Below are 6,000 nucleotides of genomic sequence, written 5' to 3' on the forward strand. Positions count from 1 at the left end.
TCTTGCCTCTACAATCCATCACCAAGAACAACCATCCCCAACCCCAAATATATCTTCGGGGTTGGCAACCTACAGCCTGAGCCCCAAATCCAGCCCGCTGCCTGCTTTTGTTCAGCGCACCATTAAGAAAGGGTTTACTTTTTTAAACGGTTGGAAATCAAAAGAAGAATATCTCATGAGACATGGGAATTACGTGAAATGCAAATCTCAGTGTCTGTAAATAAAGTTTCGTTGGCACGTAGCCACGTTTCATTTACGTATTGTCTGCGGCTGCTTTTGCAGACAACAGCAGAACCCAGCACTTGCAATCCGCGCAAAGCTTAACATTTTTACTTTCTGGTCCTTTGCAGAAAAAGTTTGCCGACGCCTGATACAGTTTCACCCTCTGTTTCTCTCCACCTGTGCTGCTCTCTCTTCTCTCCCAAGTGCTCATCACCTCTTGCTTGGATGACCACACATGTTTCTTCACTGGTCTCTCTACTTTCCCTCTCGTCTCCCCACCCGGTTCTACCGCCCAGTCTTGACTCTACGTAGCAACTGCTGTAAAAACATAACTGCATCAGGCCATCACTTCCAATTTTTAATCAGCTCCTCCATGGCCCACAGAGCCCTACCTGGTCTGGCCTTACTCACCTCCCCAGCCTCACCTCCTCCCATCTGCCCTTCCCCACAGTGGCCTCTTTCAGGTCCTACAACAGGGGATCCTCTTCTCATGGGTTTTTGCAAACACAGTTCCTTCTTCCTGGATGACATGGGTAACACCTCTTTATCCCGAGAGTCACCTCGGCAGAAAAGCCAGGCAGAGATCAGCCACTCCGGGAGAGTCTTTGTTATTCATTACACAGTTTTCTTTTGCTCGTGTCATACTGGAACCTCCCTGAGAAGGAACAGCGTCTGCTCTATTGACGATTGTATCCTTAATTCCAGTGAGGTCCTGGCACATGGTGAGTGCTCAGTGCAGTGTGGAATGAATGAAGCGGCCATGTGTTTAGAGAGAGATGGATGTTTGCATATGGGAAAGGGTCTGGAAGTGTGATAGTGAACCCAACTCCGGGGGCACAGGAAGGAGGGCAAGCATCTACTCCTACTTCTTAGTTGATACACTTCTGTGACTTGTAATGAGCATGTAATTCCTTTGCAATTAACAAAAAGGAAAACAGCAACTTTGAAGATTTTTATAGATTTCAGACCAAGCTCCAGCACTCACTTGCTAGGCTCCCTGGGGCAAACCCATTGCTTCTCTGCATCTTTGTCTCCCAACCCTCAAAGGAAGAAGTGAGCCCTGGTGTTTAAGGAGATGACTTTGGAATAGGAGACACAGTTTCAAATCCAGACTCTGCTACTTCCTAGTCATGAGACTTTGGGAAAACATCCTCTCTGACCCTCAGTTTGCTCATTTATAAAATAGGGACTGTAAATTACCCTCTTAGGATGATTATAGGACAGCTGGGAATAGCCCCCTGTTGACTTCCCTTTTCCTGACGATCTGAGTCAGTTTGGGCCTTTGTGTTGATGGAATCATTAAGCCACCTTGCCTGCCCTAGGGTACAGCTTGGGCTCAGGAACAGGCAGCCCTGTGTTCTAATTCTGACTCAAAGTTTTTCTAGACACATGACCAAGAATAAATGACTTAACCTCTTTGAGACTTGATTCCCCATCTCTAAAACAGGAGTAACAACCCCTACCCCACAAGGGCTGCTATGAGAATAAGACCATATAGGAAAGCACCTAGCACCACCGAACAGCACTGACAGTTACTCCTGTTATCATTGCCGTAGTCATGGGGACAAGGCCTCCTGGGCACCCCCGCCCCTGCACTGTCACACCCTCTCCCCAGCCAAGAGCTCCTCTGCCGGGCTAAACTTTCAGGCCCCCCACCCCCTCACACATTCCAGCATCTCCCGGCGGAAGCCCCACTTCCTGGGAGCCCTGCTTCTCAGAGGTACTGTCTTTTCCTACTCCAGGCCTCCCAATAAAAAATGTTTCTCATTCCCCACTCCTAGCAGGTTTCCCTCTGACATACGCTCCGAATCCCTCAGAAAGGCCAAATATCCAAGGGAATTAGGGGTGTGGAGGAGGCATCCGTTCTCAGGACTGCAAAGAGAATGAGAGGGAGAGTGGGGGCAGCTGGCTGGGAGCACAAGTCAGACCTGGAGGGTCGCAGAGAGACTCCAGAGGCATAAGTGTGCTGAAGACCAGGCCTCTGGAAAAGCAAGCACTCCCACGGATGACTCAGACTGGGATACCTGCCCTCTCCGGTCAGGCCTGCCCTCTCCCCAGCTCTCCAGATGAGCTCTCCCTGCCTTGCTGTGGGGACGTTCAGCATGTCTCACCAGACTCCAGAACGAGGGGTGAAGCCCGTGCCTGCCTCCAGAGTGGCAGAAAGAGCCTGTTCTGGGGACAGACAGCATTCCAGGTCTAGTATGTGCCAGCTGTGTGTCTTTGGGCACGTGACTTCCCCTTTCTGGGCTCTGGCTTCCCCATCTATACAACGGAGCTAATGACACTCCACTTCGGAGGACTGACATGATTAAATGTGATGATGTCTATGAAGCGTCCAGCACAACCCCACCCCAACACCTGGAAACTCAAGCTCCTAGCTGGAACCTCATACTGCAAGAGTGGCAACACTGGGGTGTGGCAGCCAGGGGTTGCAGAAAAACACATGCGGCCCTGTCCCAGATGTTTGATGCATCTGAGACCAAAGGAAATTTCTCACGGATCACGTCCATCAGTTCCCACCCTCCTACTTCCCACAGGCCCAGGCTATGCCTTCCTCTTCTGCTAGTGGACCTCCCGGGCACTCCTGCCCTGGGGTGTGCAGAGGACAGCAATGAGAAGTGGCCACCCACTCAGAGGATAAGCTCATGGGCAGTGACATCATCCTGCCTGCCCTTCCTCCTCCTCCCCTGACCCCATGACTCAAGTCCACAGCCTCAGGCCCCACGTGGTCATAATCTTGGAGGCCGTTTGGATTTGGATCATTTTTCTAACCAAGAACCAGCCAGCAGCAGGCCAGAGACATTCTACAACACTTTCTAGGAGTGGCCTTAGGTGCTGTGGAATCCCAGCTCACAGCTCTATGGTCATCCTGCCATTCTGACCCCAAGCCGTATTGCTTAGCTCACGGTCAAGGCCAAATTCTGCTCCAAGGAATGGAGATTTATTTATGGCTCCAGACAAGACACGATTACAGGTTAAGGATGGAGGAACTCCCCCAGGAAGGCTCAGAAGTCAACCTCACCAGAGTAAGGACACAGCCTCCTCACAAGGGATGACACTTCTATAAATGTCCTTTCCACAAACGTCCAAGCACCCAACCCAGCTGCCAGGCATCTGAGCATCTCAGACATTCAGCCGATCTGCTTCCATTGCGTGACTGGTCAGAGCTGCAGAGGGCCAGGGACAGGAAGGAAAAACAGGTCCACAAATCCCAGCACCCCTTCCCGCCCTCAGGCTTGCATTAACACGGGCTTCTCACCTCTAACAAGCCGGATGGCTGATTTCTTGCAGCACAGGAGTCTGGAGTAAATTGGAAAGCTACACTGAAGGCAAGCAGGAGAAACCACCAGTGATGTCATCGAGGAGAGGAAAGAACTCCAAACAGCAGTCAAGGGATCGATAAAAGCATGGCTGAAGCCACTTAGTGCAAAGCTCACTCCTACAAGAGTTGCCTACAGCCCCTTAGTGCCAAATCTGACATTCACAGCACTGACCCGAAGTCTTGAAGAAAAATTTCACTGACGTCAGGAGTGTCCTGATGTCAAACTACGATGTACGTAATACAGGAAAGATTTCCATGCTTGAGAGTTAAAAGCAGCGTTAGTGCTAAAGCTTGGCAACTCTAGATATCAGGGAAGTGTACTCATCCCAAATATTCCCATTCTCAGAGGAGCTGGAAATATGAGCCATCACTCACAGCCGGCAGCCCCAGAGCCCTCCACCCCTCCCACCACTCCAATGGGCCCAACCCATCCGACAAGTTTCAGCTTCAATTTCAAGTTCGGACTTCAATTTCCCTCAGCCTCCCCAAATGTCCCACCTACGCGCAGGCCCCCACACTGCAAGGAAGGCTGCACAGCATCGGTTTTCCTAGGGATTTCTGGGAGGCCGGAGGGAACGAGAGCAGGCTGGGCTAAATGAAGAACTCTCTTACAGACAGAACAGCTTCATGATTTTCTCACACAGAAGCCAACTGCTGAAGACATGCGTTTAAGAAAAGGACCCGGGGGGCGCCTGGGTGGCACAGCGGTTAAGCGTCTGCCTTCGGCTCAGGGCGTGATCCCGGCGTTGTGGGATCGAGCCCCACATCAGGCTCCTCCGCTATGAGCCTGCTTCTTCCTCTCCCACTCCCCCTGCTTGTGTTCCCTCTCTCGCTGGCTGTCTCTATCTCTGTCAAATAAATAAATAAAATCTTAAAAAAAAATAAAAAAAGAAAAGAAAAGGACCCGGGCCTTAATTTAATGATGAAATTGACTCATTTACAATTATTCACACCCAATTTGAAGGTAAAGAGTTTTTCTCAACCAGGTCAGACAAACCCTTCCCCACTTCCCCCAATCGTTTCTGCTTTACTATTTGCCTAACGTTTTCCCCCAGTGATAGACCCATCCATATCTGAGTCATCTGTCATGCATTTCTCATTAGGGCAGGTCTGGCTTAGAAATAATCCCCTTTTCTGGCAGTTTGCTGCCTTAGGCCACCAAACCTGCCAACTCCCTCGCTAAACAGCGTTCTGAGGGCCTCGGGACACTGAGATTCAACTCCCTTCCCTCTAGTGTGTCCCCACCCTGGGTCCCCACCTTCCAGACACCGAGTTCCCCATCTCCTCTCCGTCCTACCTCTTCCACCATGTCTTGGAGACTTCCCGAGCCCTAATTGCCCCATCCTGCTCCCTCGTGTTCGCCTCCCACCCCCAACACCTATTCACCCCTTCACCCAGGTCAGCTGTCCCTACCTGTTCTTTTCAGAATCTGTCCCCCTGGAGCCCACTGCTGCCCGCGTAAGTCCTCTCTATTCTGTCCTTCAGGGCCAAGAAGAGTGGGCCTCCCTTTCCCAATCCTCCCCGGCAGCTCTCCCTCCTAGGAGCTGGTGTTTTCCTCTGCAGGGCCCTCTGGAGGGCCCAGGAGACCCTGCTTCCCTGCCAACCCCGGCTGGCTTCGTTGAGCTTTCCGGAATCATCAACACAGTGTGACAGATCTGCCCCCATGCCCCTGCACGCCCAGGGCCCAGGTAATCACGAGCACCCACCAGTCTCCTGCAGGACCTCCCGGAGGAGGGCAGGTCCCACTGTGCCCCAGCCCCTTCGGCGGCAAGGTTGGGGCGGGGTTGGGTTGTGGCGGCCCCCGCTGCCTTGGGGCCCAGAACCCGGCTGCGCCGCGGACCCGGGGCGGGGGCCCGGCGCGGGTGCCCAGCGAGGGAGGGCACAGCACGCGGTCCGGGGGCCCCGCACAGCTCGGCCGCAGACAAAGGCCGCCCCTACCCGCGCGGGCCCGCGCCACGCAAGCACTCACCGCGCCGCGGCCGGCTCTCGGGACGCGGGGACGCGGGGACGCGCCGGAGCGCTGCTGAGTCGCCGCCGCCGCGAGGCCGGGCCCGAGTGGGGGTCGGAGGCGGCCCCGCGAGGCCGAGGGGCGGGGCGGGCTGGAGGAAGCCGCGGGCCCGGAAAGGCAGCCCGGGTGCGCCCCAGAGGCCGGATTGGCCCCGCGGCGGCGGTCCGGGGCAGAGGCCTGAGCCCGCCCGCTGGGCAGGGCATGGGCCCGGACCCCGCCCCTGACCCCAAACCAGATCCTGGACTCCGGCCAGGGGGCGCTGGTCTGCCCGTGCCCATCCCCCGCCCCGTTCCCACACTCCCAAGATCCGACGTGTGTTTTCTGCGAGAGGGGACAGGTGACTGACCGCTGACGCCCCCACCCTCCAGACGGCTGACCGCAGAGCCGGATCCCGGATCCCGCGGGCCGACCCCAGTTCTGTGTTCTCCCTCCTCCCTGGGCTGGTCCC

At 54.7% G+C, this 6,000-nt stretch overlaps 1 protein-coding gene across 1 annotated transcript in view; it reads right to left on the reverse strand.

Annotated features, from left to right (window-relative positions):
* Positions 1-5,704, reverse strand: part of CD276 (CD276 molecule) — a 29,758-nt gene extending 24,054 nt beyond the window's left edge. The window contains exon 1 of the mRNA XM_045795246.2: positions 5,514-5,704. The gene's annotated coding sequence lies outside the window, so the exon portion shown is untranslated. The remainder of the gene's footprint in view (positions 1-5,513) is intronic.
* Between the last annotated feature and the right edge of the window lie 296 nt (positions 5,705-6,000).

This window comes from Ursus americanus, chromosome 28 (assembly GCF_024610735.1).
Source record: "Ursus americanus isolate L20-20 chromosome 28, mUrsAme1.1.p, whole genome shotgun sequence".
NCBI classification, from domain to species: domain Eukaryota; kingdom Metazoa; phylum Chordata; class Mammalia; order Carnivora; family Ursidae; genus Ursus; species Ursus americanus.